We start from the raw sequence: 27257 nt of genomic DNA on the forward strand, positions 1-27257 counted from the left end.
CGCTCTATCATTCGAGGAACATTCCTCGCTCTACCCAACTATCACTCGAGAAACGCTCCTCACTCTGCCAAATTATCATTCGAGGCTCATTCTTCGCTCTGCCTCTCATTCAAGGATCATTCCTCGCTCTACCCAACTGTTTGAGGCTCATTCCTCCCTCCATCCAACTTCTGTCAGAGGCTCATTCTTCGCTTTGCTAAACTATCGTTCGAGGATCATTCCTCACCCAGCCCAGCATTCGAGGATTATTCCTCGCTGTATCCAACTCAAGAGGCTCATTCCTCACTCTACCCATCCGAGGATCATTCCTGGCTCTACCTAATTCAATTATCATTCCTTGCTCTATCGTTTGAGAATAATTCCTCTATCCATCTATTGTTCGAGGCTCATTTCTCGCTCTACCCAACTGTTTGAAGGTCATTCCTTCCTCTGTCCAACCGCTGTTCGAGGGTCATTACTGACTTTGCCCAACTATCATTTGAGGCTCCTTCCTCTTTGAACATCATTCGAGGATCATTCCTAGGCCCTACTATCATTCGAAAATCATTATATCCATCATTCGAGGATCATTCTACCCATCTATTGCTTGAGGATAATTCCCCTCAACCCTTCTATCCATCGAGGATCATTCCTCTACCCATTGATCACAAAGATCATTCTTCGCTTCGCTCAACTATTGTTCGAGGATCATTGTACATCTAAGTCAACAATGGTTTGAGGCTCATTCTTCAATCCAGAATTCCTCTCTACCCATCTATTAAGCTCATTCTTTTTTCTGCTCAACTACTGTTTGAGAATCATTCCCCACCCAAGTCAGGAATCGTTCGAGGCTCATCCCTCATTCCGCAATTATCCTCGCTTATCGTTCAAGGATCATTCCTCTCAACTCATCTCGTTCGAGGATCATTCCTCTCTACTCATCTCGTTCGAGGATCATTCCTCTCTACCCATCTATCAAGATAATTCTTCGTTCTGCTCAATTATTGTTTAAGGATTATTCCACACCCAATTCAACAATCGTTCGAGGCTCGCTCTTCAATCCATAATTATTCCTGCTTATATCGTTCCAGGATCATTCCTCGTACTGTCCAACACTCGAGGCCCCATTACTCATTTTACTAATTATCTTTTGAGGATAATTCATTACCCAATTATGATGCAAGTATCAATCCTTGCTTTGCCTAGCATTGAAGTATCATTCCTCGCTTTGCCTATCATTCAAGTATCAATCTTTGCCAGGCCTTTTTCACAGTAAACTCACAGTAAGACTTTAACAAAGCTTTTTGCGGGACATATCCATTTTTATAATAAAAACTAAGCGCTAAACCCACCAGTCATATATATCCAATACAGCTACGTGGGATGCTAATAAGGCTCTCCATAAGTTAGCATTTTCAATAATTCCTGTTACGAGTGACTTACAATCTTTGTTAAACTTCCAGACCTGAAGAGTTACATCTTACACCTAATAAACATTGATCCTCCATCGGTACTCGGTTAAGTGAACATTTTAAAACTGATCAATTTCTTCCCGGTGTTGGGTAGCTGCGAGACAGGAAAAATTTATATACAGGTCAGCGCAAGTTAATCTACTGAAAAATTTTAATCAAGCTTTTACCAAATAAATGCAGCTCAAAAAATAATTTACCGTAAAGTAACTAATGATAATTTCCAATAAGGTAACTAATAAATATTTTCCGTAAAATAACTGATTATTTTCTTGAAATTACTTTCCATAAAGTGACTGATTGCTGTCGGTGAACTAATAATCGTATTCCATGAAGACTGATAATTTTATTCTGTAAATCAACTAATAATTATCCATAAACTAATAATTTTCCAAAAATCAACTATCTTCCTTAAAGCAATATTCATTTTCCATAAATCAACTAATAATTATCTTCCGTAAAGCAATAATCATTTTCTGTAAATCAATTATTTTCTATAAATAGACAAACAATTTTTTCTAAAACAAAAATCTTCTGTAAACTAATAATTATCTACCATAAATTATTTTCTGCAAAACAACTAATAATTTTCTGTAAATCAAATTTTCTGTTAGACTCGTAATTACTTCCCGTAAAGCGACTAATAATTGTTTTCCACAAAGCAACCAATAATTTTTCGTAAAGCAAATAATATTCCGTAAAGCGAATAAAAATATTCTGTAAAGCAACTAATTATTTTCCGTAGTGACAATTATTTTCCATAAAGCGACTGATTATTTTCTATGAATCAACCAACAATTATTTCAGTAAAGTAACAAGTACTTTCCATAAAGCAACGATTTTTTTGTAAAACATCAACAATAATTTTCCGGAAAGCAACTCATAATTCTCACTAAAGTAGTGATTATTTTTTTGTAAAGTCATTGAAATAATCCCATTCCACAGACTAATAATTATTTTCTGTAAATAATTATTTTCTGTAAACTAATAACTTTAAAAAAATTGACTAATAATTATCATCCATAAAGCAATAATCATTTTTTGTAAATCAATTATAATTATTTTCTGCAAAGCAACCAATAATTTTCTGTAAAGCAACTAAAAATGTTACGTTAAGTGACTAATACATAATTATTTTCCTTAAGGTGATCATTATTTTCCATGAAGCGACTAATGATTACTTTCTACGAACTACTAATTACTGTCCATACAGCAACTAACAATTATTTCAGTAAAGTAATAATTACTTTCCATAAAGTGACTAATAATTACTTTTTGTAAAGCGTTAACAATTTTCTGTAAAGCGACTCAGTAGTGATTAGTTTTTGGGAAGTAGCTAATGGTTACTTCCCATAATGCAAATAATAATTTTGAGTCAAATAACTTCGCCAAAATTATAAAACTACAATTATTTACTTGAATGAAAAACTTCAGGATGAAAAATTCTTAATAAATTAGTGATAAGTTTTTTTTACCTCTAAGTCACATACTAGTGCCATTCTGGGTTTAAGCTCAAGGTTAGTGGTCATACTTGTGGTTAAGTGGTCATACTGGTGGTTTAGCAGTCATACTGGTTTAGTGGTCATTCTAGTGGTTTAGTGGTCATACTGGTGGTTTAGTGGTCATACTGGGGTTAATTACTAAAAATATATTTGATCAACATTAAATGACATTAACATATGGAATAAAATATTTTATGACCTAAATAAAAATTATTTACCTTAAAAATCACAAGTTCTCATCTTTCAGGTTAATAATTCAGTTAATTTTTAATAAAGTTCAATCAGAAGCTACAAAGTCATTTTAATATGTTTACAAAACTTTTACCTTAATTTTAATGAAAAAAACATGGCATATTTATATCATATTTAATAAGTGATAAAATATATAGCTGAAAATATTAAAAGCTGTAAATATTAAAAGCTGTAAATATTAAAAGCTGTAAATATTAAAAGCTGTAAATATGAAAAGCTGTAAATATGAAAAGCTGTAAATATTAACAGCTGTAAACATTAATAAGATCTGAAAACATTAATAAGATCTGAAAACATTAATAAGATCTGAAAACATTAATAAGATCTGAAAACATTAATAAGATCTGAAAACACTAATAAGATCTGAAAACATTAATAAGAGCTAAAAACACTAATAAGAGCTGAAAACATTAATAAGATCTGAAAACATTAATAAGAGCTAAAAACACTAATAAGAGCTGAAAACATTAATAAGAGTTAAAAACACTAATAAGAGCTGAAAACATTAATAAGAGCTAAAAACACTAATAAGAGCTGAAAACATTAATAAGAGCTGAAAACATTAATAAGAGCTGAAAACATTAATAAGATCTGAAAACATTAATAAGAGCTGAAAACATTAATAAGATCTGAAAACATTAATAAGAGCTGAAAAACATTAATGAGCTGTAAATATTAAGAGCTGTAAATATTAATAAGAGCTGTAAACATTAACAAGAGCTGTAAACAATAATAAGAGCTGAAAACATTAATAAGAGCTGTTAACATTAAGAGCTGTAAATGTTAAAACCTGAAAACATTAAGAGCTGAAATATTAATATTAATAAGAGCTGAAAACATTAGAAAACAGAACTATAAAATATCAGCATGAATAAGAAAACAATTTAGACTCAAATTTGGACAATTCAGATTAAAACAAATTGACAATTAAAGAGAAAATAGTATAACAAGGGTTAAACAATTTACCAAAAAGGTCAACAAATTGGCAGATAGAAAGCTCCCTCCCAGGGTGCAACCACATCAGGGTGGGAGACCCCAAAGTAGCCAGGGTGATGCTATGATGCTATAGTCAGGGCTGACTAGCAAGACCACAGGGGCAACTACCCAGGGTCCCACAACTCCAATTTTGTAAAATATAATTAATGAACAATATTGTCAAAATTATCACTTCATAAAAAATCATAAAACATTATTCATACTCAAAAAAGAATTCTCATATAAACAAGTATATATTTATAACCACATCACTACAAACTCTCCATAATAAGCTGTTGCAGAAATTGTAAAGGGAGTTTATTCAAAAATATTTTAAACTATCAAAACTAAATTTTCAGAAACACGACCTTAACACACACCAAAAAAATCAACATAGTGTATATTGAGATTCAATAAAAACTAACGTTGCAACTACTCGTCTTAAATTATGTTGAATGATGTTATGGTCACTGACATCTTCCTGGACCCAAAATGAAGTTTAATGATGCTTTGAAGTTATTAACAGCTTCTTGGGGTCCAGATGTTTTGATGAATCTTTCTGAAAAGTAAAGAAAATATTTAAAATTCAGCAAATTTTGGTAATCATAAAATTAAAAGTAAATTGGGAAAATGGGAGTGGAAACATAGCAATGAAAAAATGTATTATGTTAGTAGTTATAAACTCACATGGGTCAAACACCTGGGGACAGGATAGTGTCCTAGTTTGATCTAGGAGTTAGCTCAAATTCCTTGGATCAAAATCTTTTTACATAAAATTAACCAGAAGCTCCTCCCTATTCCTCACGACCATATTAAAAACTCGATATATATGATTTATGTATGAATAATGAGGTCAAACATATCTTTACAACAGATATATTTAAATAGGAATAAACCAATTGACAATAAAAGATCATTGTAATAACTAAATAAATTATAATCAAAACCAAGTGCAAAACCAATAACCTGAATTAAATTTACAATAAACCTGTAAATAAAAATTATATAGAATACACCTGTATAATAAAATTATAATACTTATATTACAAAATGTAGTTATGCATGTACTTAAAATTATATATATATATATATATATATATATATATATATATATATATATATATATATATAATATATTATATATATATATATATGTATATATATATATACATACATACATAATATAAATTACATATATATACATATACATATAAATTATATATATATATATATACATATATATATATATATATATATATATATATATATATATATATATATATATATATATATATATTATATTAATATATATATACATAATTACACTATACTGATATATGTACATACACATGTATACACAATGCCAACCACATTAATTTCCAGTCACCACATTTTGCAAGAACTCTTCTCAGGGTATCAGCCAGGAGCCTAGATCACACTATTCTATAATAATATCTATGTGTACATGTACAAGGTATACAGACCATAGCTGACATCAGTGACATACTATATTGAAAGCAGCTTGTTGTGCAGTGCATTTAGGGCAAATTAAATCAGTTTTGCCAAAGGATGCGACCCACACAAGTCGATTAACACTCAGGTCCTCATTTTATACTAATGGGTGAACATGGTAAGGTGTCTTATGGAAACACATCCTAATGTTTTCCAGCCGTACAGATTAGAGCTCCGGACCTCAGTTGAACTATAAAGAGCTAAACCCATAGAGGTTTTACAGTGCTTGGGAAAGACGAGACATTTAGGTCTGATCCGAGGATGAAGGTAGTTACAATTCCTTTAATTAACAAACCTTCACTAACATCAAGGTCCCCCCCCCCACCATAAGAGTATAAACCTAAATTTTAACATTCATGGTGGAGCGCTAAACCCTAGTTCGTTTGATTCACTTAAGCTTATAAAAAATTATTAATTCATTAATATATCTTGGAAAACTAAGCTTTAACAAGTCTTCAACTTCATTTTAAAAGCTTTAAATTAACGCAAGTTCCATCCATAATTTTATAATTATGGGGGAAAGCTAAACCAGGAGCAATAACTGAGGAATGAGAGGCAATCAAGTCTGATCCAAGGCAATGGGTTAACTCCAAATTCCTTGGACCAAAAACCCTCCAACTCCCCCCAATCATAGGGTGTTTGTCAACACTAGAGTAACTGGGAAGCGCTAAACCCGTCAAGCTATGCAACACCTGGTGAATGAGAGGTATTGTTTAATTCAAGGGAAAAATGGTTATTTCCCTACATCAAGATCCCTTCAGCATCAAGGTACCGCCCACCATGGTCAAGTAACAATGGCAACCAAGAAAAGTTTATAAGCAACTCTCGGGTTATTTACGTTTAAACATTTTTGTGAAACTCCAAACCCATGAGGACTTTCAGAGTATAGCAGAAGGTGAAGCCCAGTTCCTTTACTCAAAAGCCTCATCGGCATCAAGGCAACTCCCTGGAGGGCAATGGGTTAATCCCAAGAATCAAGGGACCCCCCCACCATCCTTCGAAAGGTTTAGAAGCAAATTTGGGTTGAGTTACATCAACCTAAACCAACATACACAAAAAAAAGGAACATATCTGAAAATAAACTGCAATCAGATTTGATCCAAGGAAGGAGTGCTTTTAATTCGTTGGGTCAACAGATCTTACCATCACCATGGCACCCCCACCCCCTCCAATAATGGGACGTTAATGTTGGTAATTATATTTGATCAAGGCGGAAGCTCTAAACCCGTAGGATTATACAGCACCTATGGGGGCGATGTGGAAGGTATTCAGGTTTAATTCATGGAACTGGAGCACTGATCCAATTCCCAAGATCAAGAGCCCCTCACCACCGTCAAGGAACCTCCCTTGAAGGGTGGTAACTACTATAGCTTTAGTGATAAACCAGTGTTTGAGTAACTCAAATACTTTAGATCAAAAGCCGTGTCACCATTATCACGGTCCCCCGCCCCCAGACCAAGTCAATACCAAGAATCAAGGGACCAACTCTCCCCCCTTTCCATCCTCTGAAAGGGTTAAAACACATTTTAGCTCATATTAACCTAGACCAACATACAAAATAGATATGAGAATAAAGTGCAATCATGTTTCAACCGAGAATTAAATCTGGTTTAAATTAGTTGGATCAATAGACCTTAACTACACCATGGCACCCCCCCCCTTCCAATTATGGGACGTTCATGGTATAGGTAACTACTATAATGGTAGCACTAAACCAGTGCCTGGGTAACTCCAATACCTTGGAGTAAGATACCCTTAATGGGGTTTACATACTGAAAATTTATTGAAGCGTTAACCTGTATGGGCTAGAGCCTGGATCACATGTAGGAAATTGTAATTATGGGAGAGCAAAAAACCCGTAGGATTATACAGCGCATGTGAGGGGGGAGATTGATGGTGTTGAGGCTCAATTCAGGCAACCGTAGCCCAGGTCCAATTCCCTAGATCAAGAGCCCCTCACCAGCGTCAAGGAAGCTCCCTTGAGGGGATATTTAGGTTACATCAATGGACATGGCGGCGACATTTTCACATAATTTTTAATACACTGTTACTTACAGCTTCATATTGCATTAATACTCACAAAGTTGATGCTGCAGGCACCATCTCATCTGGGACCAAATAACTAACAGTAGGTCTGGGGCCAAGAAAATGTTAAGTCTGGGGCCAAACATCGTTTCTGGAAATGAAAAAAAAAATCATTAAAATACATCACTGGAAAAAATTATCAATTTTATCTAAAATTTCCCATATTTTATCCGGATATCTAGGATCAGAGACTAATACAATGTACATGCTACATCGTAATAGCGTTGTCAAGTGTTAATGATGGAATATTTTCAAGAAATTTTGAAAAAATTACTCACAGAGGAGCGAACACCCTCACGCCATTTTCTGCTGGAAGCGACTGAGGAGGAAGAAGGCGCGCGCGCCACCAGCACCTCCAGGCTATGACGTTCACTCTTATGATTGGCTCAGCTTCTGTGACGTTCCTAATGGTGATTGGCTGCTAAGTCATGTTTTTATGTTTATTTAAGTCATTTATTAAACTCGGGTTTTATGTGGCTGGATCTTGGCGCCTGAAAAGCTTCTTGAGTTTTCATTGGTCGCGGCACCACAATGTTGAGACTCTTTCTTACAAAATGACAAAATGTGAACCAAGAAGAAACTCTTCCTTTAGCTTAAGTGTTAAAGTCAAAATACACAAAAAACAACCTCCATACATCTCTTAGAACAGTTATTTAGTAGATAACAACAAATAAAATAATTATTAAAAATTAACACTTTATTTTCATTAAGTTACTGTAATTTATCTCCATTTAAAGCTGAAAACCCCCATCCAGCGTTTCTGTAAAGAGACGGTGAATTGTAATTGATGAAAAAGCTCTTGATCCAAGTTATTAAGCCCACCACGTAAGCTTCATTAAGCCTCTGCGTGCCAGGTCATCAATAGTTTCCATGACTAATATTCCCCAGGTGCTACATGACCCATACGGGTTTAGCCAATATCAATGTAAACAACGCCAGTTCTAATTTCTCCAGTGAAATAGGGTAGATAATGTATACGTTAGTACGTTGGTAAATATCTACAGTAATAGGAATGGAAATGACCAATTTATTAATTTAATAGTCAAGGTAATAGGTAGTATATTAGGTAATTTAAGAGCCGGTTTTAGATTTATAGGCTGAGCAATAGGCTAGGTAACATAGGCTTATAATCTAGATTATCTATCCAGTACCTGGATAGATAAACGACAAGTAAATAGATGGAACAAACTGGCCTATTATTCAGCAGTGTAATGGGTTAGGCATTGTGGTAAGGAAATGGAAATAGGCATCCTAATGGGATAATTAATTGTCAAGACCTGGGAGAGGAGGAAGGAACGGGATAACTGATGAAATAGTGAATTAGGCAATGGTAAAGTTAATAGGCACACCTAATTGGCCAGATTTTTCCCTAATGGGCATGCTCGTCACGCGCTACTCCACCCATTTAATTAGTTCAACCGTTAATGGGAAAGTTTTTTTTTTTTATCTCCGGAATGTGAAAGGTTAAAATGGGAAGAAGTGCGAATGTGAGTGACGGAGAGAAAGAGAGATAGCAAGCAGAGGCATGAAGGATGAGTGGGTAAGCAAGATTAATGAGGGTTGTGGGGGAGGGGGAAGAGTGGGGCTGGTGGAGAATGATGGGTGAAAAATGGAAGGGATAAGTGAAATTAATTGATAATTAAATAGAGAATAATTTATGAGTGGATGGGGAGGGTGAGATAACTGAAGCTCTCAAGGTCCAAGGAGAATTACTTACCACCATGATACGAGACGTCATTATTATTATTATTATTATTATTATTATTATTATTATTATTATTATTAATTATCATCATAGTCCTGGGGAAGCGCTAAACCTGCAGCGGCTATACAGCGCCTGGGGCATAAGAGGTAATGAGGTTTGATTCACGGGAGGGAAGGATAGCTCCAGTTCCTCTGATCAAAAACACTTGAAGGTCCATCAGATACGAGCATCAACCACTGCTCTTTCCGAAGAAGTATTAAGTTACCTAGATATCACAATTATCCCGAAAATTGGAGCTAAAACTTTAATGGTCGCTCTATGAAGAGAAAATTTTGATTTAAAAGTTTTCTTTCTTAAAGTCAATAGAGCACAAACGGATAAGGTGAGTGTACCGTATACAGGAAATTTTTGGCTACGTCAGAGACAAAGATTGTCAGATCTACCACGACTTGCTGCCGATGTTTGGGTCTCTCATTCTCCTGTTCAGTCCGGACCTGACGCTTCTAGAATGCGCTAAAAATCTTGCTTTGCAACCTAGTGATGCCTCCCCCACAGCCACAATGCAGAACACAGTTTCCGCGGTGTTATGAACAGGAACACGGCTAAACATGTTCAGGATGTTGTCACTACTGTCAGTGATTATATTCGACCATGGCCTCTCCACACCTTATTTCATCAGCCGCTAGAGAAACAACAGACTGGAGATTAGCTTCGCTCTTCATCTCTAACACTACCATGCTCTTCCACGAAAGTTTTCTGTGGTCAGAACCGTCCACTGCCACCCTCTTTGATACCTACATTACCGAGGAGATCGTAGGAGCACCCGCGGAGTAGCAACTCAGATAAAAATAAAATTTTTACCAATGCCGATGTACATCTAAGGATTACCCGTCAACTCACGGTTCTGTGTTCCAACGGCTATTGGAAGAACATAGAGTATCAGCTGTATTCTCCACCATGGACACCATCACACACATAAGGGGATAAAAGATATTTACAGCCGGCCAAGGCCTCTGCGAGGCCTGGTCATAGACTGAGCCGCAGGAGCGTTGTCCCCCGATAAACCCCCTCCAGATATACTCATGTTCAGGTCGTCTGTACCTCTCCTGCACTAGGTTACCAAGCGAAATATTGTCGTAATAAAGTGCCCCTTCAGTGTTCTCGCCTTTGTTTTGCAACTTCATTTTTTTCTGAGACGAAACCGTTGAAGCTCCAGTAAGTGCTGAACCCACAGTGGAACTTTTGACCATATTTTCCCAGTCTTACTGAAGTCTGTCCTCTCTGGCAGACAGATTTCAAGACTTGAAGGGTTAGCTGGCTTTCCTGCTATCTAACTATCGTATACAGTAGGGTAGCAGCAGACCACTTGTATGCCCAATTTTGTTTAACTAATACAAAGTGGTAGAAAGTCTAATGATTAAAGGACGTCTATGAGACAAATAGGTGGATGACCTTCAACGTCAGGGTAAAACCGGGTACAAAAAAGCACCTGTGGTAGCACAAATTTTCATGTACTCTCTAGGACGTACTCTCCAGTACATATTCTCCAGTACGTACTCTCTAGTACGTACTCTCCAGTAAGTTCTCTCTACGACGTACTCTCCAGTACGTACTCTTGTACCTAATCTCCAGTACGTGTTATCTAGTACGTATTCTCCAGTACGTTCTCTCCTGGACGTACTCTCCAGTACGTACTTTCTAGTACCTACTCTCCAGTACGCATTCTCTAGTACGTACTCTACAGTACGTACTATCTAGTACCTACCCTCCAGTACGTTACTCTCCACTTTGGGCTTTTCTTGGCCTCTCCCTCGGGAACTACGCTGCTGGTCATGGATCCAGAAAAGCACACTCGCATAATATTTCATATTTGGTAAATGCCTTTTAAGTTGTGTGTGAGTGTTAGGCTTTGCAGCGTGTCATTCGTTGCTGGCAAGCTTAGACTGGAATTGCAATTGTTGTCATGGCTCACGTTGGCTAGATTACAAGGCTTCGGTTTATTGTTTACATACGAATTTGGATGCGAACTTACTCCTAAAATTGTGTTCTTAATGTTGTATGTTGTCCTTCCTCTCCTCATTTCTCCACCGAATTTAACTGACAGACTGACTGACTGACTGACTGACACACACACACACACACACACTCACACACACACACACACACACACACAGCTCTTCATCTTGCCTTGCATAACGTCGTAAATATTACAGAGCCGTGTTGGTCTCAAAGGAGAGACACTCTTGTGGACACTTGGCAGCTCTAGTGGTAAACTTTATGGACCAGTAAAGATCTGTCGGAGGAGACAACACTCTTCACTTTTCTTTTTCTCTTTTTTTTTTGACTTATGTTATTTTTGGGGGGTTGATAGTTTTGTTCTTGGCTTCGTTTTAATTATCTTTTGTTTTTAATAATCATCTCAATATTTTAGGTTCTGTCAGTAATCTCTCTCTCTCTCTCTCTCTCTCTCTCTCTCTCTCTCTCTCTCTCTCTCTCTCTCTCTCTCTCTCTCTCTCTCTCTCTCTCTCTTTCTTTCTTTCTTTCTCTCTTTTCTCTTCTTGATTTTACTTTCCTTACTCTCTTGTATTAACACAAACCAATCACTGTGAGTCACTTCATTCTCCTCCTCCTCCTCCTCCTCATCCTTCTCCTCTTTCTTCTCCTTCTCCTCATCCTTCTCCTCCTCCTCCTACCTCCTCTTCCTTCCTTCCTTCCTCCACCTCCTATCCTTATTTTATATATTTTTAATAATTATTACTTTTAATAATTATTGTTTGTAACACGTCAGCAATTTATAACCATAATATCGTGGTAAACTTAAAATTAAAAAAACGCATTCACCATCACTCGCACCACAGCTGTGGTACAGACAGCGTACTTCCCATTAGCCAACAGTTCAGGTCCGGCACCATAACGTTTTAGCCCATTCTTATTACAATTATTATTTTTATTATTATTATTATTATTATTATTATTATTATTATTATTATTATTATTGTGGTTGCTATTGCTATTATTATTATTATTATTATTATTATTATTATTATTATTATTATTATTATTATTATTATTATTATTATTGTTATTATTATTAATGTGGATGCTATTGCTATTATTATTATTATTATTATTATTATTATTATTATTATTATTATTATTATTATTATTCACGAGGAAAGGCTAACCCACAAGGGCCTCACGGTGCCTGGAAAATGGTTCTAATCCCAGGAAGGAAAAGCTAGCTCCAATTCCTCGCATCAAGCCTCCCCGTTCAGTTCACAACTTTCGTTCAAGAATCATTTATACGCTTAGTTTGCTTATACATTATATTCCGTCTCTCTTGAATTCTGAATGAACATTAAAATGGTATAAAATACCGACAGGTTGTTAGGTAAGACACATATGCAACAGTTAGGTATCTTTATTATGAAACGTTTCGCCTACACAATAGGCTTCTTCAGTCAAGTACAGAAAAGTTGATAGAAGCAGAAGATACTTGAAGACGATGTAATCAGTCCATCACCCTTAAAGTTTTGAGGTGGTCAGTCCCTCAGTCTGGAGAAGAGCATTGTTCCGTTGTCTGAAACAATATATTGTTTCATACTATGGAACAATGCTCTTCTCCAGACTGAGGGACTGACCACCTCAAAACTTTAAGGGTGATGGACTGATTACATCGTCTTCAAGTATCTTCTGCTTCTATCAACTTTTCTGTACTTGACTGAAGAAGCCTATTGTGTAGGCGAAACATTTCATAATAAAGATACCTAACTGTTGCATATGTGTCTTACCTAACAACTCTCTTGAATTCTCTTATTTCCACAGTTTCTCGTCCAACCTTACTGTTACCTAGTCTTTATCTCTCTCTCTCTCTCTCTCTCTCTCTCTCTGGGCTAGATTTATTTCTTTTATCTCCTTTCCATTAGAGAGTGTAAAATAATAATAATAATAATAATAATAATAATAATAATAATAATAATAATAATAATAATAATAATAATAATAATAATAATAATAATAATCTTTATTTCTACCAGTACATGTACAAGGTATACAGACCATAGCTGACATCAATGACATACTACTGTATACAAAGCCGCTTGTTATGCTGAACATTTCCCGCAAATTAGGTAAGTTTTGTCCCCAGGATGCGACCCACACCAGTCGACTAATACCCAGGTACTTATTTTACTGAAGGGTGAACATGGACAGCAGGAGCCCTAAGGAAACACTTAATGTTTCCACCCGTACCAGGGACCGACCCCTGGACCTCAGTGTGTGAGCTGAGTACGCTAGCGATCGAGCTACGGGTAATAGATGTGTGTGTGGGGGGAGAGGGGAAAGGCGTGCAGAGAGAATAAATTCACACACCAAGTTAACATGGTAGGCCGGTCATAACTTGGTATTAATAACAATTTACGCTGGGACCAAAAATTTCTCCTCGTTACTCAAATATAATGCCTTGCCTCCTCTCTCCATCCTTCTCCTCCCTCCCTGCCTGCGTCTTTCTTCTTGCTTCTTCTTCTGCCTTTCTTTCTCCCTGTTTCTCATTTCTTTCTTTCCTCCATTCCCCTTCCTTTTCTCTTCCTTTATCTCTTCTTCCGAAGCTTTTCTCTTTCTCTTTCTCCTCGCATCCCAGTTCCTCTCTTCAGTCACTTCTTCACCTCATTCACAACTGCAGTCCCTGTCCACCTAGCAGTAAAAATATGTAACTCTGTGTTAGACGACTGTTGTGGGTCGCATCCAGGGAATAAAAATGTGTTAGCAAGGTCCTCTTCAGTGGAATACCGCGAGTAAAAGGCATACAGAAAGCAAATAAAAATCATATGACCTGTCTCATGATGATAGACAAGTCCAGGAGATATATCATGTGTAAAAACCAAGTTAGATGCACTGTCACCATATCAGATATATATATATATATAAGTAGTGCCGAAGGCGGCTCAGCGGTCTCTGCGGCTGAGCGCTGTATTCCTGAGCGTCTCCTCCCGAAAGGCCTGCAGCTGAGCGGTCTCCTTTTCACACCTTTATGCTAATGACCTCGCCCACGACCCCCACCAACGACCCCCACCCACGACCCCCACCAACGACCCCCACCCATGACCCCCCACGACCCCCCCACGACCCCCACCCACGACCCCCCACCCTCGACAACCTCACCCTCGACCACCTCACCCTCGATCACCTCACCCTCGACCACTTCACCCTTGACCACCTCGCCCTCGTCCACCTCGCTCTCAACCCCCTCACCCACACCCCCAACCCGCGCCCCGCGCGCCCGCCTGCCGCGCACTCGCGCCCGCCCGCCCCGCGCCTTCTGCAGCGCCTTCTGCAGCGTCCTCCGGATCGCCCCCGCGCCCCGAATTTTTTCCCGATTTTTTTCGAATTTTTTTTTTGAATTTCATTTTCTTGTGGTCTCCATCTCCTCGGATCAAGTTTTTGAGGTTCCCCCTCCCACTTTCACCCCCATCCCAAATTTTTTCGAATTTTTTTTTGAATTTCTTATGATCTCCATCTCCTCGGATCAAAGTTTTTCTCGATATCAATAATACAAAGACTCCATCTCCTCGGATCAAGTTTTTTGGATTCCCCCCTCTGGGGGTAAGCATTCAAAATGGACTCCCTCGTCCACCCAAGGATTTCTCCTCCATCTCCTTGGATCAAGTTTTTCTCGATAATACAAAGACTCCACTTCCTCGGGTCAAGTTTTTTGGATTCCCCCCTCTAGGGGTAAGCATTCAAATGAACTCCCCCTATGGGGCATGGTACTTTCTCTTACTACAGGTCTAAACAAGTGTGACGTCACCCCACCTGTGTTTACTCGGCAGTCAGTGACGTCACGCGACGACCTCACACACACACCTCACTTTACTTTGAACACCTTCAAAACACTCTCATAAATCATTTGAATACTCACAAAAGCACCTTTGAACATTTCCAAACAACACTAAAACATTTCCAAGACAACATTTTGAATACTCCCAAATAAGATTTGGCATCTCTGATTTATCTACACTTACATATTTCATTAAATTACAACTCATCCCCCAAACTCCTCCCTCATTCTCCAGATTTTTACAACAGTATCACAAAAACTAACTCAGTCACTTTACTTTGAACAACACCAAAAACACCATCAATTACCTTTGAATACTCCAAAAACATCATTCGAACACCCCCAAATCACCACTGAATACTCCCAGAACTCCTTCATAAATACTCTTGCACATCATTTGAACACCTTTAAAAAAAACCTTTGAATAGTCTCAAACAAAATTTGAATACTCCCAAATACACCACTGAATACTACTAAAACACCACTGAATATGGTCAAAACACCACCAAAATCACAGACTAACACTCATTTTCACACAAATCCCCTCAAATCACTATAACCAAGACGATTACCAATTTCTATGAGTACACTCACCTCCAACTAAGATGTAACATGTGAGCAAAAAACATGAACACAAACCAAACACACACGAACACTTACAACAGAATCACCTCTTTTTCGGTATCTCTAGTTCGACAACAATACCCACAACCCACAACACCCACAACCCACAACACCCACAACAACAACCCACTTATAACATCTTTTTCGATATCTCTAGTTAGACAAAAACACCCACATCCCACAACACCCACAACCCACAACACCCACAACCCACAACACCCCACAACCCACAACAACCCACTTATAACATCTTTTTCGGCAACACTATTTCGACAATACCCACAACCCACAACCCACAACACCCACAACCCACAGCACCCACAACCCACAGCACCCACAGCACCCACAACAACAACCCACTTATAACATCTTTTTTGGTATCTCTAGTTCGACAACAATACCCACAACCAACAACACCCACAACCCACAACACCCACAACCCACATCACCCACAACAACAGCCCACTTATAACATCTTTTTTGGTATCTCTATTTCGACAACAATACCCACAACCCACAACACCCACAACAACAACCCACTTATAACATCTTTTTTGGTATCTCTAGTTCGACAACAATACCCACAACCCACAACACCCACATCCCACAACACCCACATCCCACAACCCACATCACCCACAACAACAACCCACTTATAACATATTTTCGGTATCTCTAGTTCGACAACAACACCCACAACCCACAACACCCACAACCCACAACACCCCACAACCCACAGCACCCACAACAACAACCCACTTATAACATCTTTTTCGATATCTCTAGTTCGACAACAATACCCACAACCCTCATCACTTACCAATTTATTCACAATTTTTCCTCTTTCGATACAAATGTTTCCCCTTCTTTTTATTGAATCTTAAAATGTAATACACATTCCTCCCTACATTACTAAAATTCTAATAAAATCCTCTCCATACCCATCTCCTTGTATCCACATAAATTAATATTATACTCACAACAAGTAATCTCACTACCCAACTACTGCGACATGTTTCTACACACTCCAATCTTTTCCAGTGTATCATAACTTTTCACTTCTATAATTTCTTTTATAACATTCACACATTACCTTTGTTTTCAGTAAAATCCCCCCATATTTCATTAAATTTTTAATACAACCCTCCCCATACCCCTCTCCATCTCACCCACATTTCTTCACACCCACTCACCCGTCTCCCAACTCACCTCTTCAGAACAAACACAAAAATCACATTTCACATCCATAAATGCATCTCATCACCCATCTCAAATCCACTAAAATCACTGTAACCAAGATATTCACAAAATTCTATGACCAACTAACACACACAGACAACTCACTTTACTTTGAACACCTTCAAAACACTCTCATACATCATCATTTGAGACCATCGACAACCTTTATCATCTCACTACAGATCAACCCACAGATTACTTCGAACACTCTCATAAATCATTTGAATACTCACATAAACACCTTTGGACATTTTCCAAACAACACTGAAACATTTCCAAGTCAACATTTTGATTACTCCCAAATAAGATTTGACATCTCTAATTTATCTACACTTACATATTTCATTATATTACAACTCATCCCCAAACTCCTCCCTCATTCTCCAGATTTTTACAACAGTATCACAAAAACTAACTCATACACTTATATCATGAGACATTACCAACACTAACACACACACACACACACACACACACACACACACACACACACACACACACACACACACACACACACACACACACACACACACCACTTTACTTTGTACAACACCAAAAACATCATCAATTACCTTTGATTACTCCAAAAACATCATTTGAACACATTCAAGAAGCATCATCAAACTCCTTAGAATACTCCCAAAACACCCCTGAATACTACCAAAACAGCACCGAATACTGCCCAAACAACACTAAAAATCACCAGAAACTAAGATCAACACCACCAATTAACACCCTCTCAAATCACTATAACCAAGACGATCCCACTCACCTCAGACTATTATATAACATGAGCGCAAAAAAAAAAATTCTCATAAATCATTTGAATACTCACAAAAAAACACCTTTGAACATTTCCAAACAACACCGAAACACTTACAGCAGGATCACCACCAACTGAAAACATAACATGTACACACACACACACAAAAAAAAAAAAACTAAGACATCCATCAACTATCATCAATGACCACTCATTTTTATAAACATTAGCACAAAAAATCACAATCACCAACTCCATACAATATCTAATACACTCCTCTCACTACCACCAACACATACCAGCACAGATAGGGATACCTCCCATGACATCACACTCCATCCTGTGTTTACTTGACGACGTCACACCCCACTTTTACTTCATTTAACTTATTGAGAGGAAGCTACTTGTTTCAACCTGTTATATCTCCAACATCTAAGATCACCACAATCAAGACGTTTACCAAATTCTATAACCCCATCACTAAGATCACACATTTTTGTACACATTCTCTTAAAACATCATCATAACGAAGTTAACTAAAACTATCTATACTTTTACTAAGATCACATAACATTTTGTCTTCTCTAACTCACTCACCAATTTACATTCACATTTACACATTTCATTAACCGAAATTACATCTCATCCACCAAACTCCTCCCTTATTCTCCAGACTTTACAACATGAACACACACAAACAAAAACTAACTCATACACATATGACATGAGACATTACCACAACTAACACACTGACTAACTTTGAACCAACTCTGAACATCACCAAAACACCACTGGAGGTTACCTGGAGGTTATTCCGGGGATCAACGCCCCCGCGGCCCGGTCAATGACCAGGCCTCCCGATGGATCAGGACCTGATCAACTAGGCTGTTACTGCTGGCCGCACGCAGTCCAACGTACGAGCCACAGCCCGGCTGATCCGGCACTGACTTTAGGTATCTGTCCAGCTCTCTCTTGAAGGCAGCCAGGGGTTTATTGGCAATTCCCCTAATGCTTGATGGGAGGCTGTTGAACAGTTTTGGGCCCCTGACACTTATGATGTTTTCCCTTAGTGTACCAATGGCACCCCTACTTTTTATTGGGGGCATTTTGCATTGCCTGCCCAGTCTTTTACGTTCGTAGGGAGTGATTTCTGTGTGCAGATTTGGGACCATTCCTTCCAAGATTTTCCAAGTGTAGATTATGATATATCTCTCCCTCCTGCGTTCCAACGAGTACAAGTCAAGTGCTTCCAAGCGTTCCCAGTAGTTAAGGTGCTTGACAGAACTTATACGTGCAGTAAAGGATCTCTGTACACTCTCTAGATCTGCGATTTCACCTGCTTTGAATGGAGATGTTAATGTACAGCAGTATTCCAGCCTAGAGAGAACAAGTGATTTGAAAAGGATCATCATGGGCTTGGCATCTCTCGTTTTGAAAGTTCTCATTATCCATCCTATCATTTTCTTTGCACGTGCGATCGTGGGACTGTTGTGATCCTTGAAAGTGAGATCCTCAGACATTACTACTCCCAGGTCCCTTACATCTTCAAAAAACATCTTCAAAAAATACTCTGCACATCATTTGAACACCTTCAAAAACAAAATCAAACACCTCTGAATACTCCCAAAACACTACTGATTACTGCCGAATCACCACTGAATACTACCAAAACACCGTCAAAATCACCAGAAACTAAGTTTAGCATCACCAGCTAACACCCATTTTATAGAAATTCCCTCAAATCACTATAACCAAGAACTCCCTCCCCATGGGCGCAAAAAAAAAAAAAAACTTGAACACAAACCTATTACACAAACACTTAGTACATGATCACCATCAACTGAAAACATATCTTGTACACACGTAAATCTAAGACAACCAATAACAACAATCATCCATGTTCACTTACCTCAAAAATCACTAATATCACATAAAACACTCATTTTTTATAAACATTCACACAAAAAATCATATTTGACAATATCTAAGCGCACTCACCTCAATACCAACAACACACGATGTCACACCTCACAGGACCGGCGAGGTCACCTCCAGTGACGTCACCCTCCCATCTTTGTTTACTTGGCGGTCGGTAATATCACACCCAACCCTCCTTGTTTCAACCTGTTGTACCCACAATATCTAAGAACACTATAACCAAGACGATTACCAGATTTTATGACCCCACCACTAATATCACAGAAAACACTCATTTTTATAATCATTCACACAAAAATCACGATCACCAATTCCATATCATGTTTACCATCATCTATCAACCCGCATCACCAAGATCACCAAAAATCTAAGATCATGCATCTCAAAACTACTATGATCACTGAAAACACTTATTTTTAAACATTCGCACAAAAATAAGACATACACAAAAAATACCACGACACTTCCACCAACATCTATAACATAACATGAGCACTATAACATATCACCATCACCAAAAAAAAAAAAAAAATAATACACACACACACCCACAACTTATACATTTCAATCACAAATTTAAGACATGAGACATACACACCAAATCTAAGACATTCACCTCCAACTAAGACATACACAACTTAACTAAGACATACACTAAAACCTATATTTGACATATTAACAATAAATAGAAGACATAAGCACAAAAAAAATTACCATGTCATGAGACATTACCAGAACTAAGTCACACACCTCCAACTAAGACATACACATCATAACTAAGACATACACCAAAACCTATACTTGACATATTAACAATAAATATAAGACATAAGCACAAAATAATTTACCATGTCATGAGACATTACCAGAACTAAGTCACACACCTCCAACTAATACACAATCACTTTACTAAGTTCATGTTAACTATTCATCAACTAAAAATATTAATGCAATTTACCCACCAAATTTATTATAATCATCAAAAAATAAAACTGTTTTACGCATTTTTTCTCAAACTAAATATTCATACCACATTTATCATTTCTCACCTATGCTACATATCATATTTCTCATCCACATCATCCCTGAAACATCCTTCCTTATTCATCCGTATATCTCTTAGAGATATTTTATCCCGACGACCCATCATGACACTAGGAGCCAGAGTGTAGTAGGTGGTGTTGGAGTGGTGATGGTTGCTCTGGCTCCTACGTCGTGATGGGTCGTCGGGGTTAAAACATCTCTAGGTGATATACGGATGAATAAGGAAGGATGTTTTAGGGTTGATGTGGATGAGAAATATGATATGTAGCATAGGTGAGAAATGATAAATGTGGTATGAATATTTAGTTTGAGAAAAAATGTGTAAAACAGTTTTATTTTTTGATGATTATAACAAATTTGGTGGGTAAATTGTATTAATATTTTTAGTTGATGAATAGTTAACTTGAACTTAGTAAAGTGACTAGTGATCCAATAGTTGAGACAGACAGGAGCGACCTGTTCTAAACCCATGTTGCCCTGGGTTGTGTAACTGATGGGTTTCTAGATGGGTGGTGATCTTGCTTCTTAGGACCCTTTCAAAGATTTTTATGATATGGGATGTTAGTGCTATCGGTCTGTAGTTCTTTGCTGTTGCTTTACTGCCCCCTTTGTGGAGTGGGGCTATGTCTGTTGTTTTTAGTAACTGTGGGACGACCCCCGTGTCCATGTTCCCTCTCCATAGGATGGAAAAGGCTCGTGATAGGGGCTTCTTGCAGTTCCTGATGAACACGGAGTTCCATGAGTCTGGCCCTGGGGCAGAGTGCATGGGCATGTCATTTATCGCTTGTTCGAAGTCATTTGGCGGCAGGATAACATCGGATAGGCTTGTGTTAACCAAATTTTGTGGCTCTCATAAAAAATTCATTTTGATCTTCGACTCTCAGTCTGGTTAGCGGCTTGCTAAAAACTGAGTCATATTGGGACTTGAGTAGCTCACTCATTTCCTTGCTGTCATCTGTGTAGGACCCATCTTGTTTAAGTAGGGGCCCAATACTGGATGTTGTTCTCGACTTTGATTTGGCATAGGAGAAGAAATACTTTGGGTTTCTTTCGATTTCATTTATGGCTTTTAGTTCTTTCCGCGATTCCTGACTCCTATAAGATTCCTTTAGCTTGAGTTCGATGCTTGCTATTTCTCTGACCAGTGTCTCCCTACGCATTTCAGATATATTGACCTCTTTTAGCCGCTCTGTTATTCTTTTCCGTCGCCTGTAAAGGGAGCGCCTGTCTCTTTCTATTTTACATCTACTCCTCCTTTTTCTTAGAGGAATAAGCCTTGTGCATACATCGAGTGCCACCAAGTTAATCTGTTCTAGGCATACGTTGGGGTCTGTGTTGCTTTGTATATCTTCCCAGCTTATATCGGTTAGGACTTGGTTTACTTGGTCCCACTTTATGTTTTTGTTATTGAAGTTGAATTTGGTGAATGCTCCCTTGTGACTAGTCTCATTATGTCGGTCTGGGGCTCCACGCATACATGTCTGAACCTCAATTATGTTGTGATCTGAGTATATTGTTTTTGATATGGTGACATTTCTTATCAGATCATCATTGTTAGTGAAGATGAGGTCTAGTGTATTCTCCAGTCTAGTAGGCTCTATTATTTGCTGGTTTAAATTGAATTTTGTGCAGAGATTTAAAAGCTCGTGTGAGTGTGAATTTTCATCAGAGCTGCCTCCTGGTGTTGTTACTGCAACAATATTATTTGCTATATTCCTCCATTTTAGGTGCCTTAAGTTGAAATCCCCCAGGAGCAAGATGTTGGGTGCAGGAGCTGGAAGATTTTCCAGACAGTGGTCAATTTTTAACAGCTGTTCCTGGAATTGCTGGGATGTTGCATCCGGAGGCTTGTAGACTACCACAATGACTAGGTTTTAGTTCTCGACCTTTACTGCTAAAACTTCCACTACATCATTTGAGGCATTTAGCAGTTCTGTGCAAACAAGTGACTCTGCAATGTACAGGCCAACCCCCCCCCCTTTACCTGTTCACTCTGTCACATCTGTATAGGTTGTAACCTGGGATCCATATTTCGTTGTCCAAGTGATCCTTTATGTGGGTCTCAGTGAAAGCCGCGAACATTGCCTTTGCCTCTGCAAGCAGTCCACGGATGAAAGGTATTTTGTTGTTTGTTGCTGGCTTTAGACCCTGTATATTTGCAAAGAATGTCATCGGACTGGTGGTATTGTTGGTACTGGGGGGGGGGGATTTTTTTTCCGGCATTAGTATCTGTATCTGTTGGTTTGGAGTGGAGGCCATCGACTGTGGTTCCACTCCAGGAATGACTGGATTTGGTGTACGATTTCTGCCATTTCCTGCCAGTTGTTTTTCCTTCCTGGCACTAAAAAACCTCTCCCTCTTGAGTGGCTGTGGCTACCCAGGTTTTCCCATGGCCTGGATGTTTTGTATCTTTTTGTACCCTTTAGATGGTGTGCCTGGCAATTTAAGTTATAGCAGTCTTTCCTGTACTGAAGAGGTACACATTTCAGGGTGAAAAAGCTTACAGGAAGGGAGTTTGCATTTTCCTGTTGTCATATGGGCATGGCATTTTCTAGGGTGGTCATAGTTGCACGTCCCGTCTGTTTTTCCAGATTTCCTATGTCTGCAGATACCAAGTGCATAGTATGTGCACAGGCTTGGTTTCCGTTTGCCTTGGGTTTCTGTGACTGTATTCCCTGTTGGTGCATGTTTCCCTGTCTTATTCCTATCCTCCCTAGCACCAACAATTGAGCTCCCACCAGTTGCTTTTGGTAATATATCCTCAATATAGCTAGTGGAGTCATCTTGTTTGCTATTTCCTGTGGTATTTCTAGTTTGCAATATTGGTTTTATCTTATCTTTGACTACACTTGTTTCCCCACTACGGTTCCTGTCCCCTATGAGGTCATTTATATGTATTCCTTCCTGCGTATAATTCCCGACTACCTGGACAAAATCTCCAGCTTCACCATTACTGTCTCCCAGGACAGCACCTCCAGCTTCACCATTACTGTCTCCCAGGACAGCACCTCCAGCTTCACCATTACTGTCTCCAAGGGCAGCACCTCCAGCTTCACCATTACTGTCTCCCAGGACAGCACTATCAGCCCCACATTTACTGACTACCAGGACATCACCTCCAGCCTTACAGTTTCTGACTACATGGCCAGTATCAAGGGCAGTACCATTCAGCCCAGACTTTTTATGTTCCCATCTGTTGTAGAAAGCTTCCAGGTTGTCTATGAAAACAGCTCTGATGTTATCCTCTTTTAATACCCTTGTGATTTTAGTCCACAGATTTTCCTCATTTGGGCATACCCAAAAACACTTCCCTGTTTTAATACTGCTTGTAGCTAGTTCTTGGATATCTGCACAAGGGGCGTGACACCAATTTCCACAAAAATGACAATTTATCCATGTGGAAGCCCGTTTGTTTGATTGACTGCAGACTATACAGAGCTTCATAATGATTTGAGTGGTTGATTTACTGTAATTCTACTAGCAACCTCTTGAATACTCTATTAATAACCTCCTTAAATGAAGCTCTAGCTATTTGTATTTCTATTTCTAACTAATTGGACAGCTTACCGTGTACGTTCCTGGTTTATATTTATTGTTTGTGTTTGATAAGGGCGCCTACAACCCCATCCGTTTACAGTCTGCTTTATTGTCCAACGAATCCGTTTGAAACCAGTCAAGGGTTCGGACCATCAAGGGTTCGGACCAGTCGAGGGTTCGGACCAGTCGATCTGATCTGATCAGTGGGTCACTTATTTAAAACATACTAGTCGGTGATTTGGGCTAACACATGAAGGATCTACTTGAAATTATCTACCCGAGTAATATGTGATTTGATTGATACAAAAGTATAACTTGCGTGTTGAAGAGCCGGTGATTTCTGGCAGCTCCTACAGTGACGAACGGTCGAGCCTCAACCCTTGTTTATCAATCGCTGTATCTAGCTTTTCTAGTTTTTTTCCGTCTCCACCACAATAAATGCTATATTATCACTATAGTTGACTGGTGGAAATTTTGGAGTAAGGACGCTTTTTCTGTAGTAATAATTGCTTCTCGTTGTGTATATTGCGACCGCTGGTAACTACAGGTTATATGAAATTCACAGTATACGTCTGGTATTTCAAGAAAAAAGAAACTAATGAAAGTCACTCCACTCCACTAAGTACCATTATAATACTGGTTAGTTGCTACTACAACACTGTATTCTGCTATTCACTGGTATCACTAGATTATATGCGAGTACACTAGCAGGCCAGAAAGATTATTAAAACAGCTGACCACTGTGGTAAGATTCTGGCGACTTCTGGCACCTGCCTCTATAGGCTTATCACTTCATTTACAAATTTACCTGTTTTCAAATGACACTTTAGCCTTTATCATCTATATACTAGGGAGCCACTGTAGTATACACTATACACTATGTATACACAATGTTATCAGGGAGACTTTCTTTCCTCTGACAAAGAAAAGTTCTATTATTATTATTTTGCACACGGAACACAGGCCTATGATTCCCCTCTGGCAGTAAACTCTGCTAGGTAGTGCACACTAATTCTCCTTTTTTGACTCAGTATATAATGTTTTCCGCCTATGATTGGTTCCAGGCGCTAAGGGATGTATCGTATAGGATTGATGACACAAATTAAAGTTCTAGCACGTAAGAGCGACCTTGTAAACACGAGAAAACCCGGAGCACAACCAGTTGTGTGGTCTTATATCCAGGGATAAGACCACTGTTGTGTGTTGTGTGTGTTAGTGTTGGTAATGTCTCATGACATAAGTGTATGAGTTATTTTTTGTGATACTGTTGTACAAATCTGGAGAATGAGGGAGGAGTTTGGGGGATGAGTTGTAATTTAATGAAATATGTAAGTGTAGATAAATTAGAGATGTCAAATCTTATTTGGGAGTAATCAAAATGTTGACTTGGAAATGTTTCAGTGTTGTTTGGAAAATGTCCAAAGGTGTTTATGTGAGTATTCAAATGATTTATGAGAGTGTTCGAAGTAATCTGTGGGTTGTTCTGTTGTGAGATGATAAAGGTTGTCGATGAGAGAATATTTCTTAAGAGATATTAAGAAAAGGTGGTCTCAAATGATGATGTATGAGAGTGTTTTGAAGGTGTTCAAAGTAAAGTGAGTTGTCTGTGTGTGTTAGTTGGTCATAGAATTTTGTGAATATCTTTGTTACAGTGATTTTAGTGGATTTGAGATGGGTGATGAGATGCATTTATGGATGTGAAATGTGATTTTTGTGTTTGTTCTGAAGAGGTGAGTTGGGAGACGGGTGAGTGGGTGTGAAGAAATGTGGGTGAGATGGAGAGGGGTATGGGGAGGGTTGTATTAAAAATTTAATGAAATATGGGGGATTTTACTGAAAATAAAGGTAATGTGTGAATATTATAAAAGAAATTATAGAAGTGAAAAGTTATGATACACTGGAAAAGATTGGAGTGTGTAGAAACATGTCGCAGTAGTTGGGTAGTGAGATTACTTGTTGTGAGTATAATATTAATTTATGTGGATACAAGGAGATGGGTATGGAGAGGATTTTATTAGAATTTTAGTAATGTAGGGAGGAATGTGTATAACATTTTAAGATTCAATAAAAAGAAGGGGAAAAATTTGCATCGAAAGAGGAAAAATTGTGAATAAATTGGTAAGTGATGAGGGTTGTGGGTATTGTTGTCGAACTAGAGATATCGAAAAAGAAGTTATAAGTGGGTTGTTGTTGTGGGTGTTGTGGGTTGTGGGGTGTTGTGGGTTGTGGGTGTTGTGGGTTGTGGGTGTTGTGGAACTAGAGATACCGAAAAGATGTTATAAGTGGGTTGTTGTTGTGGGTGATGTGGGTTGTGGGATGTGGGTGTTGTGGGTTGTGGGTGTTGTGGGATGTGGGTGTTGTTGTCGAACTAGAGATACCGCAAAAGAGGTGATTCTGTTGTAAGTGTTCGTGTGTGTTTGGTTTGTGTTCATGTTTTTTGCGCTCATGTTACATCTTAGTTGGAGGTGAGTGGGATCGTCTTAGTTATAGTGATTTGAGAGGATTTGAGTGAAAATGGGTGTTAGTCTGTGATGCTGATCTTAGTTTATGGTGATTTTGGTGGTGTTTTGACTGTATTCAGTGCTGTTTTAGTAGTATTCAGTGGTGTATTTGGGAGTACTCAAATGGTGTTTGAGACTATTTAAAGGTGTTTTGAAGGTGTTCAAATGATGTGCAAGAGTATTTATGAAGGTGTTCTGGGAGTATTCAGTGGTGATTTGGTGGTGTTTTGACCGTATTCAGTGGTGTTTTAGTAGTATTCAGTGGTGTATTTGGGAGTACTCAAGTGGTGTTTGAG

The 27257-nt window shown here is 38.3% G+C and overlaps 1 protein-coding gene and 1 long non-coding RNA gene across 2 annotated transcripts in view; one reads left to right on the forward strand and one right to left on the reverse strand.

The window, feature by feature from the left end:
• The window catches only part of LOC138854170 (protein CEPU-1-like), a 329359-nt gene that overhangs the window by 219237 nt on the left and 82865 nt on the right, over nucleotides 1–27257 (forward strand). The window lies entirely within an intron of this gene.
• On the reverse strand, nucleotides 4524–8126 carry LOC138854156 (uncharacterized). The gene is made up of 3 exons (XR_011393382.1): nucleotides 8053–8126; nucleotides 7770–7865; nucleotides 4524–4736 (listed from the first exon to the last, which is right to left on the reverse strand). It is a non-coding gene; the product is annotated as an uncharacterized lncRNA (long non-coding RNA).

This window comes from Cherax quadricarinatus, chromosome 51, assembly GCF_038502225.1.
Source record: "Cherax quadricarinatus isolate ZL_2023a chromosome 51, ASM3850222v1, whole genome shotgun sequence".
In the NCBI taxonomy this organism is placed as follows: Eukaryota; Metazoa; Arthropoda; class Malacostraca; order Decapoda; family Parastacidae; genus Cherax; species Cherax quadricarinatus.